Below are 13,494 nucleotides of genomic sequence, written 5' to 3' on the forward strand. Positions count from 1 at the left end.
GACCTCTGTTTCGCCGTTCAGACATTTATATTCAAAGGGAAACTCCCACTCTTCTTTAATATAGCTAGCTCCTAGCTGCTCAAATCTGCCTACAACAAGATGTTTCAAGCATTTCGTGAAATGAAAGGTGGAAATGGGCATATTTATAATGCCATGTATGAGCTATACTGTTGATAGCTGTTGAGACAGCTTTTTTAACTTTTCTGTATGAAGCATGGTGAAACTTCCTTCCCTTTTAGCCATTGTCTGTTGCTCCCTGGATAAGTTGAAAGCTGCAAACAGGTCTCTACTGTTAATGTAGTTCCATGGGATGTGGCCATTCTTCAGAATCTGTAGTGTCCAACCTAACTGCATGAAGGAATGCAGTTGACTTTATCCATGGTTTAAAAAGAACATGTCGTTCTGATTGTTATCAATCACAGATGACACTATGTTATTAAGGGAGTATATTCTGTTCGACCGAGTATTCATGCCATTATCGACAACAGCTAAAGCCGTTTCCAAATTTTCCTTATCTATCTGCCTTAAACACGCAGCTGCTTCTATTTGAGAAAGCTTCCAGGTCTCGTTGTATACAGCACACAGGAATCGTTTGGCCCGTGGCTTTCTGTAATCTAACAAGAAATCCTGTAAGTCTCTGTCTTCAGATAGCATATTAAGATGTTCTTTAACTGCTGCTAAGGTGTTAGTCTGTAGCCATTATTGGCACAGTTTACCCCCACTGTATGTGGTAACTATATCCGAGTGTTGACCCAAGACAAAACGAGGGTACAGCCGGCTAATCTTGAAACCCCCTGAGGAATTAAAAAAATCCAACTGACACCCATTTGTGTCTATTGGTCACAATAACCACCTGCCAGCACTGGAAAGTGAAGAATTATAGGTACCAGCCTAAAGATTTACATCTAATTCTTCCTCTGTGATATTTAGGAAGGATTGCCAATTGGTGAATTTCGGCGGTGTGGGCATACTCGGTGCATTCCTTTCCTTCATTTTTGCTAACCCTAGACAGGATGTCTGCTGAACTGTGTCATTTAAAAATATCATTTGAACAGGAATAAGGCATGTTCTAAACAAAGCTTCCCTGTCCTGAATTTGCCAACCTTGTGTTCCTCATAACATTTTTACATCAATAGTGTTTTTCCAGTATTCCTATCCTTCAATTGCAAGTCGGGAAACAAAGGAATCTGAATAGATCAATTTAGTGTTAGTTAGCAAAATCTTCCTAATTTTAGAAGGTGGTAATTTGAAGTAGTATGACTCTGCATGTTTAATGTCATGCTCTAAAATGCATATTTATCTGAATAATGCTTTGGGCTCCCCACAGGTGGGGTCGAACAGTGTTCTCATTGTGTAATTAAATTCTGATCTATGTCTTGTTGCTCGGTGCAGGTAGTAAAGTCCTCAATTGTTATTACAGAACATTTCCCTATAATTCCTTGTGTAAGTATACACATCATCACTTTCAAATACAGTATAATCCTGCAGCTCAGCAAGAATTGAATCAACTGTTTTAATTTCCCAGTCATCAGAAACAACACCAGGTGTAATTACATCAGTCATCAAAATTTTAAGTACCTAAATTTAAATGACTTCTGTAGACCCATATTTATCAAATGGAACATGATCCCAAACAATCCCATCTGGAATTGGTACAGCTGAAATGTTCACAAGGGACAAATCTCTTTGGACCTTATGTGAGGAAAGATATGGAGTTAGACCTTCATCCATTGGTTTGACAGTAGACCGTTCAGGAAGATAATGACCATTTATCAAGAGAAAGAAAAGTCACAAAACCAATCCATAACAGAAGGGGAAGCAATATCAGAAATATCCACAGATGTTTTCATTGCTAAATTAAATAGTTATTTTTAAGCCATATGTACAGCTTACGTGTCTTTGAAACATTTTCAGTTGCAGGTGTGGATGAAGTTGCAGAAAAGCCATCAAGGTTGATGAAATAACCAGAAACAGTCTCTGCAAACATATGAGCCGATGCATTACTGGTAGATGGATCAACTTTGCGTGGAGGTTCATAAAAGACCACGTCATCAGTTTGAATCGAATTGGAGTGGAAGACTGCCACATCTTGGACAGTTCTTGTTGGTGAGGTGGTAACAGGAATTGGCAGAAGTTCGTTTTCCACCCTCCATACGCTTGAGGTGATATTTGTAGCAGTGTTGTACATGCTGGTGTATTCAGAAGTGTTGTTGTTTCTTCTTTGCAGTGGTATATCCTGTCAGGTAGTGAGAGGGAACCGGGAACTACCCAAGGGAGCTCTGAGTCAACTGTGCAGTATCAGGCAAATGGTGCAATTTGTTATTGTAAATGGAGACAAATCTGTTTACTTTAGAGCCTGGCAGTGGTGGTAAGATGATTGCTCTGGTGCCTTGTATTCCCAGGACTGGGACTGGTGTTCTGTAAGAAGGGCCAAATTCCTTCTTCACAGCAATCTTCTCACAAACCAGATCCCCAACTTTAGGAATCCAGCCTGTAGAAGTGGTTGGCTCCCTGGACCCATATAGGTGATGAAGCCAACTGCTATCTGAACCTAATACTCTAGCTCTTAAGGGCTGCTTTAGATCTTGATTCTTCCTCTCCATGACCAAATTACCCATGGGATGGTAGGGTGAGGAGTAATGGGGTTAAACACCCATTGTCCTCATGGTGTCTCTTAATGCCTTAGAGGCAAAGGCAACGCCCTGGGCCAAATGTAATGCTGCAACCGTATATGTCCAAATAAAGTTCAGGAAGAAAAATCTATAGAGACTAAGATGTATTTGTATGCACTATCTGGTTGAAGGGGACTACAATGGTCCAGGTACACACATTACAGTGGCCTTTTGGACACTAAGAGGGATGTCTGCGGAGGATTTTTGAGCCCTTAATCTGTTAACAAATGTCACAGCAAAGGACATATTGCTTGGTCTGTTTGTATAGACCTGGCCACCAGAAGCATTTCTGTAAAATTGATATTGTGGCCGCAACACCATCATGAGCAGATGCAACACCCTCATGTGCTGCTTTGATGAAATCTAATCTCAGAATTTGGTTGGGGATCAGTCAATCTCCAACCCCCAGAATTGTTTCAAAGGCAACATTCTGTGCACTGATGTGGTATTAATATTTTGTAGGGTATGCTTTTGGGAGAGTCCTGCCTTCAGCCGAAGCTTTCACGGTGCCAGAATTTCATTATCCAATCTCATCTGTGTAGGAAAGTACCATCTTCCTTGGCATGTTACCCCCATTTGTACCTGTATGTCAGTATGTTTTTGCCTGTCTCACTGGGATCTGGCTGGTCAGCACCCCAGTGCTCATAGTTTATGGCCTAATGTGTGTGGCGGTATAATGCTTGACTGTGTCACTGAGGCACTGCTAATCAGAACCTCAATGCTTATGCTCTCTCTGCTTTTAGATTTGTCTCTGTAGGCTAGTGACTTCATTTACCAATTTCATTTGGCACACTGGACCCTCCTTATAAGTCCCTAGTATATGGTACCTAGGTACAGAGGGCATTGGGGTTCCAGGAGATCCATATGGGCTGCAGCATTTCTTTTGGGGGAGCTCAGACAACCTTGCACAGGCCTGCCATTGCAGCCTGCATGAAATAATGCACACTTAAGTAACTTATAAGTCGCCTCTATGTCTAACCTTCACTTGCTGAAGGTTAGATGCAAAGTTACTAAGTGTGAGGGTACCCTCGCACCAGCAAAGGTGCCCCCACATAGTTCAGGGCCATTTCCCCGCACTTTGTGAGTGCGAGGACGCCATTACACGCGTGCACTACATATAGGTCAATACCTATATGTAGCTTCACAATGGTAACTCTGAATATGGTCACGTAACATATCTAAGATCATGGAATTGTCCCCCCATTCCAAATCTGGTATGAGGGAGCCAATTCCATGCATCCTGGGGCTCCACCATGGACACCCAGTACTGCCAAACCAGCTCTCTGAGGCTTGCACTGAAGCTACAGATGCTGCCACCTCACAGACAGGGTTCTGCTCTCCTGGAGTCTGGGCAGCCCAGTCCCAGGAAGGCAGAACAAAGCATTTCCTCTGAGAGTAGGGTGTTACACCCTCTTCCTTTGGAACAAGATGTTACAGGCTGGGGAGGGGTAGCTTCCCCCAGCCTCTGGAAATGCTTTGAAGGGCACAGATGGTGCCCTCCTTGCATATGCCCATCTACACTGGTTCAGGGACCCCTTGTCCCCTGCTCTGGCACGAAACTGGACAAAGGAAAGGGGAGTGACCACTCCCTTGTCCATCACCACCCTAGGGGTGGTGCCCAGAGCTCCTCCAGTGTGCCCTAGACTTCAGCCATCTTGCTTTGCAAGATGTGGGGACACTCTGGAGGCCTCTGAGTGGCCAGTGCCATTAGGTGATGTCAGAGACCCCTCCTCTCAGGGCTATTTAGGATCTCTCATGTGGGTTCTCTTCAGATTCTGCTTGCAAGTTTCCTTCAGGAATCCTCTGCAACTACTTCAGCATCCTCTGACCTTGGATCAACCGCAGTCTACTCCAAGAAACGCTGTAACTACAACAAAGTATCCTCAAGAGATACTTTTCTTCTGCAACCTCAGCTCCAAGTCAGCAACTGCAACAGTTTCCACGGTATGCACACTCTGGGGACTTCCTGTCTTCATTCTGCACCAGAAGGATTGAAGAAATCTCCTGTGGAATGACTGAGTCACTCCCCTGCTCCAGCAGACACCTTCCAAGATGACAACCTTTACCCTTGGACTCCTCTCACAGCGACGAGCGTGCTTCTAAGGACACAGAGGGTGGACATCATTGACATAGACTGTCCTGAGGTCCTGCTGACGCAATTTGGAGGTGGTAAGACCTTGCCTTCTCCATGAGCGATGGTACCCCTCTGTACTGCGTCTTCTTCACCTCCTGAGGCCTCTGTGCACTATTTGCAAAATTCCTTCATGCACAGCCTGGCCCAGGACCCCAGCACTCCTTCCTGCAACGCTCCACTCGCTGAGTTGTTCTCCAGTGGCGGGGGACCTTCTTTTGTTGTGCTGCATTAACCGTGTTTTGCACCTCCTTTGTCCCCAGATCCTGCGACTCCAGGTGGGTGCTGGCTGGCATCCTGGGGGTGCTCTATAATGCTGAGAGCCCCCTCTTCCTCCTCACACAGAGTTGAGGCCCCCAGGTCCCTCCTGGGTCCATCCAGTGCCATTTTGATGCAAAATGCACTTTTGTCGTAGCCAAGGCTTGCTGGCGACTTCGAACACTAAATCATGTCTGCAACGATCTTCACGCCGTGGGACATCCTTTGCGTCATGCAGCAACCCGCTGGCACCTTCCTAGGGTGCATTCCTGCAGTCTTCGACGAACTAGGGACTCTTCTTTTGCACCATCTTCTGGGTTGGCAGGGGCTCCTGTCCTTCCCGGAACTTCTTTCGACTTCTGGACTTGGTCTCCTTATTTTGCAGGTCTTCAGGTCCAGGAATCCAGCAGTTGTTCTTTGCAGACTTGGTTGGTTGCTGCAAAATCCCAATCACGAGGTGTAGTGTGTCCTAAGGAAACTTTCAGTACTTTACTCCTGCTTTTCTGGGCTCTGGGGTGGGGTTATTTACTTACCTTTACTGTATTCGTACTCTCCCAGTGATTCTGCACACAGTGCACTTCTCTAGGGGGGAATTCATGATTTGCATTCCACTTTCTTAGTATATGGTTTGTGTTTCCCCTAGACCTATTTTCTCCCATTGCATTCTATAGCAGTTCCTATTGTTTGCATTGTTCTATGACTATTTACTTGTCTAATTGTGGTTTCTAGTGTATATATTGTGTATAATACTTACCTCCAGAAGGAGTATTGTCTCTAAGATATTTTGGTACTGTGTCATTCAAATAAATACCTTTATTTTTGGTAATACTGAGTCTTGTCTTTACTTGTGTATAAGTACTGTGTAACTATAAGTGGTATTGCATGAGCTTTGCATGTCTCCTAGTTCAGCCTAAGCTGCTTTGCTATAGCTACCTCTATCAGCCTAAGCTGCTAGAACACTACTACTTCACTAATAAGGGATAACTGTACCTGGTATAAGGTGTAAGTACCCAAGGTACCCACTACAAACCAGGCCAGCCTCCTACAATCTGGTGGCCCATTGTATGGACTACATTAGCATCAGGTAGCTTACCCTTGAAATCAGCCACCCTCCCCCACAGAGTTCTGTGTTTTATGGTGTTCCCCTTCAAGTATCAGAACCTGTTAAACCGCCAATGATTAAGATAATCATTGTAGGACTGGACACAGTAGTATGAACCACACACTATCAATCTAAGATATCTTGGATCCGTATGTTCCAATGCCAAGATGAGGGCTTTGAGTTCACCCAATTGTGCTGTGCAGTCCCCTGAGTGTGGATAACACCATTCTTCATCACACCGCTCACGGCTGTGCAAGCGGCTGAGTATTGATGTTTTGTATGTACAGCTGGTTGTGCTGAACCACAGTTTGGTGTCTGTCAAGTGGCAAGATGTTAAGAGGTGCAGGGTACTCCTGTGTATTGGAGAAATTCTTGTGTCTGGAGTTTTAGGTCAAAGATGTCATCAACATTGGTGGCAGTCAGGGAGGTTGCCTATTGGATCCAGAGTGGGTGTAATGCGTTAGCGCTAGGAATGCTTGATTTGGTGACAGCTTCGAAAGCTGGCACTGGGGTAACAACAGTAATGCGTTTCCCCTGGGCAAGTGGCCCCTCATTGATGACAGCCATTTGTACTACAGTCAGAATTATTTCTGTAGGTGCAAAGCAGTGTTCTACATTGGAGTATAAATGTGATTTATATGCTATGGGCACCTTGTCGCCTTAGTTAAAGGTGACATAATTGAACCCAATGGCACCAGCAATTATTCTGATGACCAAATTTTTTTTTGTTGTCACTGGTGTGTAAGTGTTTTGCTTCTAGCATATCTTGCAGCAATCCTCTAAAGATGCTTGTGTGTTCAACTGTCCAGTGTCTGCTTGAGAAATCTGGGCAATTTAAGTCATAGAGTGGCTTGATGCGTTGTGAATAGTCAGGGATGTAAGTTCTGCCAAAGTTGAAAAAACCTAGAGAGGACTCCAGTTTCTTGATAGTATTTGTTGGGTGGAGATGAGCAAATTTTTCTAGAAAGTGTGGGGCCAGGCTCTTGCCCTCATTTGTTAGCTCATATCCCAGGAATAATACATTGAGAAAGGCTATTTTATAACGATACGATTTACCCTGGCACAATGAATGTTGAGGTCATCATCTGTAAGATATATTCGCACAAGGAAAGTGAAAAATATTGACAAGGAAAGTGAAACAGAGAAAAAATCCCACATAAAGACATGACAATGGTTTTAAAATCCCTACCTGCACTGCTAAGGTTCTCTACAAGAGCATGGCAGTGTAAGCCCTAATCTGCCCATCAGGCCCCCCGGAAGAACCCCAGCCCTCAAACCTGTGATAGGAGATAAAGAATAGGTCTGTTGGTCTACCACCAATTCTCCCACATGGAGGGAGAGACTGCGTCAGATCGCAGCAGAAACTTGCAAAGGTGACGCAGAGTGTCAGATGGCAACTGGTTGGAATTCCCCTCTATTGTTTAGGGGGCAGTGAGGTGTTTTATATTAAAACATCTGGTGTTCTGAGAAAACTGCCCTGACGTGACAACATATATATTTCTGTGTATAAGAGATGAACACTTTGTACTGGAAATAATTTGTAATTTATCAAGATACAACCTTGACTGAGAAGAGAGCATGTCTCGACGCACCAAAGGAGGAAAGGGTCTCGGCAAAGGTGGTACCAAGAGGCACAGGAAGGTGCTCCGGGACAACATCCAGGGCATCACCAAGCCCGCCATTCGCCGCCTGCGTGCCGCGGTGGTGTCAAGCGCATCTCTGGTCTCATCTACGAGTAGACCCGCTGTGTGCTGAAGGTTTTCCTGGAGAATGTAATCCGGGACGCCGTCACCTATGCTGAGCATGCCAAGAGAAAGACCATCACTGCTCCGTCCACAAGCACGCCATCGAACTTTGGGACCTACTCACCACAAACTCCCCTGCCATCGCCTTCCTCAGTGAAACATGGATGAACCCCTCTTCAAAACCCGACTTCGCCACAGCCATCCCAGAGAGTTACAAAATCACCCATAGAGACCGCACCAACAAACCAGGAGAAGGCATCGCCATAATACACAAAAACTCCATCAAAATCTCCACCAACCCCAAAGACTTCCTAGACAATGCAGAACACCTACACTTTCAAATACACATAAATGCTAACACCACCCTTAGAGGAACCCTCATCTACAGACCACCAGGACCGGCCCCTCATTCTGTGACACCATCGCCAATACCATCAGCCCCCACACCCTCCCCTCCACCGACTACATACTCCTCGGTGAACTCAACTTTCACCTGGAAAACACCCACAACTGCAAAACCACAGCCCTGCTGGACAACCTCACAAACCTCGGCCTCAAGCAACTGGTCACCTCACTCACCCACTCAGCAGGACACATGCTAGACGCATTTTCACCTCCAGCAACCACATCACCTTCACTCACACCACTGAACTCCACTGGACTGACCACCACTGCGTCCACTTCTCCTTCATGAAACCCACCACCAACTCACCACACCCTACTGCAAGTGGAACAAGATCTCCAAGGAACACCTGATCTCCAACCTCTCACAAACTTTACCGCCCATCACCAACTACACCAACACCGCCGGCCACAACCTCACACGATGGCTAGAAACCTGCGCAGACTCCCTTGCCCCATTGAAAACAAACAACAGCACCCGCACCACCAAGACCGCCCCCTGGTTCACCGCAGAACTTCAATCTTCCAAACGAGAATGCCGAAAAACTGAGAGAGCCTGGCGTCAATGCTCAGTGAGCAACTTCTCCGCCCTCAAAATAGCCATGCGCAAAAACCACCAACTCATCCGGACCACCAGACGATCATTCTACAAAGAACGCATAGACAACAACACACACAACAGCAAGGAACTCTTTGTCATCATCAAAGAACTCACCAAACCCAAATCCTGCACCATCGACCCCCCCACACTCCCAAGACCTCTGCAACTCCCTCTCCAACTACTTTCATCACAAAATCGCAGACATACACGACAGCTTCACAACACCCTCATCATCTACACCCACCACCGACACAACCAACACCACAACACCCTACCGCACCAACCGACTAAACACCTGGACGCCAACCAACAACGAAGAAATCGGCTAAACCATGAACTCCATCCACTCTGGCTCCTCAACAGACCAGTTCCCCCACCACATTTTCCACAAGGCCAGCCAAATTATCGCTCCCCCGCTCCGCGCCGTCATCAACAGCTCCTTCGACACCGCAAACTTCCCAGACATTTGGAAGCACGCCGAAGTCAAAGCTCTTCTCAAAAAACCCAAAGCAGACCCAGAAGACCTCACAAACTGCCGTCCCATTTCTCTTCTCCCCTTCCCTGCAAAGGTCGCTGAGAAGATAGTCAACGCACAACTATCTCACTTCCTTGAAGAAAACAACATACTCGGCACCTCCAAATCTGGATTCCTCAAGAACCACAGGACTGAGACCGCCCTCATCGCCTGCACAGATGACATCAGGACCAGAGTGGACAAGGGCGAGACCATCACCCTCATCCTCCTAGACCTCTCTGCAGCTTTTGACACTGTATGGCACCAAACCCTTTGCACACACCTGTTCGACTCTGGAATTAACCGCAAGGCCCTGGACTGGCTCACCTCCTTCCTCTCCGAAAGAACGCAAAGAGTTTGCCTCCCTCCTTTCTGGTCTGCAGCCACCAAGAGTATCTGTGGGGTCCCCCAAGGATCCTCCCTCAGCCCCACCCTCTTCAACATCTACATGGCTCCTCTCGCCAACATCGCCAACATCCTCCGACCCCACGGTATCACCATCATTTCTTACGCTGATGACACCCAGCTCATCATCTCCCTCACCAAGAACCCAGCCACTGCCAAGATTAACCTGCACGCCAGACTCCTCAACACCGCGAAATGGATGACAACAAGCTACTGCAAATTGAACTCAAACAAAACAGAGATCATCATCTTATGCCCCAACAAGACAGCATGGAACGACTCCTGGTGGTCCACCACCCTCAGACCACCCCCAGCACCCACCACCCACACACACAACCTTGGCATCATACTGGACTCATCCCTCTCCATGACCCAGCAAATCAACACCATATCATCCTCCTGTTTCATCACCCTTCGCATGCTACGCAAGACTTTCAAATGGATACGCCTAGAAACAAGAACAGTCACCCACGCCCTCATCAGCATCAGACTGGACTATGGCAATGCCCTCTACGCTGGGACCCCAGCCAAACTTCAAAGAAAACTCCAGCAAATCCAGAACGCAGCCGCACTACTCATCCTCAACCTCCCTCGCCACAAACACATATCCACCCACCTTAGATCCCTACACTGGTTGCCCATCAACAAAAGGATCATTTTCAAAGTCCTCGTCCACGCTCACAAGACCCTCCACGACACCGGACCGGCGTACCTCAACGAACGAGTAAACTTCCACATACCTACTCCACCGACCTCGCACCACCTCCGGCGACAGATCCTTCTCCCACTTCGCCGCCAAGACCTGGAACTCCCTCCCCACCAACCTACGCAAGACCCAAGAGCTACTAACATTCAGAAAGCACCTAAAAACATGGCTTTTCGAGCAGTAACCGGCCGCTACCCCCACCAGCACCTTGAGACTCTACCGGGTGAGTAGTGCGCTTAAGAAATGATTTGATTGATTGATAGAGTGCAGAATGAGAATGCTATGCAGAGAAAAGAATAACAGAAGTCTGTGTAAAAGGACAAGCTGATAAAATAATTAAAATAATAGAAAAATAAAAATACATGCCTTGAAGTGAAACAGCACAAGTTGCAGGCCTAGAATAAAATAAAGTGCCTGTGTAATAGCTAAGGTAACCTCACGACAATTGCTCAAAGAAATTGACAAAGCCAATAACTCTCATAGACACTTTGGCAATGTTTGTTGTCTATGCTGCTAGTGAATGCTGATACCCGAGAACTTATTCTCAAGAGTCTCCTTTTTCATTTGTTTAAAGATCCTTGTTAATAAATGTACCATCACTGTAAACTTACAGACCAAAAAATAAGTCAAAGACCGTTTAAGTTGAGGATCTAGTGGCAAGAATATTAATATGTCCTACACAATATATTTTAGAAGGGTCAACTTAAAAAGAGTAGAAACATAAGAAAAATAGGAAGTCTGCCATTTAACTATCAAGTCCTGTAGGCCACAGATCAAAGTGGGAAAGGGAATGCAATTTGACCAAAACAGTTCCCATACTTTTTTGTAAAAGCACAACTGTTCCTGATTGGTTGAGTTGCTGCAGGTTGAAAGGGGGAAAAGGGCTCCTCTATGTGGAGTGAGGAAAGGAAGAAGCAGCTAAAGAAAAAACAAGCCTTCTCTGCATGGTACCTTCAGCCTGACATTTGTCCTTGTAATCAGTAGAAACCTATGAAAAAGGCTTGCACAAGATGCAATCAGCGTAATATTAAAAACATAACTTTAAAAACACTGTACATATCTAAACAAAATCTTTTGGCACATTTTGTGACAGCCTATTTACTCTGTGTGCAACCTAAGGTATACTGTGTGTAATACATTTTGTAAATGAATGACTTACTTATTCATGGTGATTTTTCTTTTTTAATTGGACCTCTTAGCACCAGGAGCGGCTTGCGGTGCTAAATGGGGGTGGGGTGGTGCGTGCGTGGGTGGGGAAAAATTAATAACAATTTTAAAAACTAACCTTTATCATCCCCGCTGCCGCAGTCACCACAGTGCTGCTCCTCTCCTGGAGACAAGCTGCAGGCACAGGCTCCCAGCCTGACCTGCGGCCAATCCAGCCACTGCTCATAGCAGCGTTAGGATTGGCTGGGAGTGCCCAACCAATGTGCTCCCAGGCAGACTGGGAGCCTGGGCCAACTGTCTCCACTCCAGCAACACAGTACCGGCCTGGAGAGAGCCTACTGCGTATGTGTGTTTGACCAGCCCGAGACTGCCAGCCAGCCATGCATGCGCAGTCAGTGCTTGTCAGCCTGTGGCTCCGCCCCTTTTACCAAAAAATCTTTTTGGTAAAAGGTTTGCAGCTGCTGCTGCTAGCGAAGGAGCTGCGCTTGCTTAGCACTATAAATATACAGTCACATTCCCCCAATGCATTAACCAGAATTCAAATCAGTGTTGGGCCAGTTACACCCACTAAAGCGATTGCACTCACCATCTGAGCTGTAATAACAGAAAAAGTAATTTTTTACAAATAAATTTAAGTTTCATTTATTTTTCATTTACGGTGTGTACATTGTATTTTATGTGCATGTACCTATAGGTGAAAGGCCAACAAAAGAGTTGCAGAATATTTTGTTCTTTTTATCCATGTCTCTGACCCCCAGCCCAGACTCTCTGATCAAGCCCCGATTGCACTCAGGATCACAATTCCTATACTTTTCTTTATGAACTCCGACCGTTGCCGTGGGCATGCGTGAGTTTATAAAAGCACCACTAGCTGAGAGACCGATGGCAACATTTTGTAGGAGAATAATCATGCTATCTTTCTGTTTTATCATCACGCTGCTTTTATCTGTCCGCCGCTAGAGGACACTAGAGGCTGCTTCTCTGCAGCGGTAACTGCAGAGCAAAGCCGCTTCGAGATTCAAGAAGTTACAAATTCACTACCCAAAGATAAATAAACGACAACATTTTATGAATGAGTTTTAACGCACAATTTTAGTGTATAAAATAGAAAACATTACAGTTTCAATGCTTAGAAGTGGACGGAAAAGGAACACTCAGAGTTTTTTCCAAATATTTAGATATACAAATAAATTACTAATTGTATGTTTACGGGCACATTTAGAAAACTAGAACCATTTATCTTGCTAAGCAGGCGGAGCTGTACTTTGAATAGCAACATTTGTAAAACTATTTTGTTATAAGGTTATAGATAGGTCATTCAGAAGCCAGTTTACTACTCTTATTTTTTTTTTAAGTAACACATGGACTCGCATTCGCATAGGGTCCTGCCAATTGCTGTGATATGTTTTTGAAAGAGAGTACGTGTCACGTCCTTCCTGCTGTTTTCACCCTTTAAATGTAGCCTTTGGTGAACATTTTGACATATTTGTAGAGTGCTTAACCATCGTCTTGAAACTTTGAAGCGCTGTGATAAAGAGTGTTTAATATGATTCCTACTTGGTTCTAAACATTTTATAGACCTCAGAGTTTTGGTAGGATGAACGGATTCCTCTGGGTTCAAAGGTTAGACCTCGAGCTTAAAAAGTTCTCAGAAGAGACTAGAAGCTCCATGAGCTACCCTAGCAAGATGAGCAACTGACGTTTTTGAAGACTTGGACCTGGAGAAACAAAGCCATAACGACCAATTAGGCCAGGACCAAACAACCAATATCAAAGAAACCATCACATCAC

Source organism: Pleurodeles waltl, chromosome 9, assembly GCF_031143425.1.
Source record: "Pleurodeles waltl isolate 20211129_DDA chromosome 9, aPleWal1.hap1.20221129, whole genome shotgun sequence".
Classification (NCBI taxonomy): Eukaryota; Metazoa; Chordata; class Amphibia; order Caudata; family Salamandridae; genus Pleurodeles; species Pleurodeles waltl.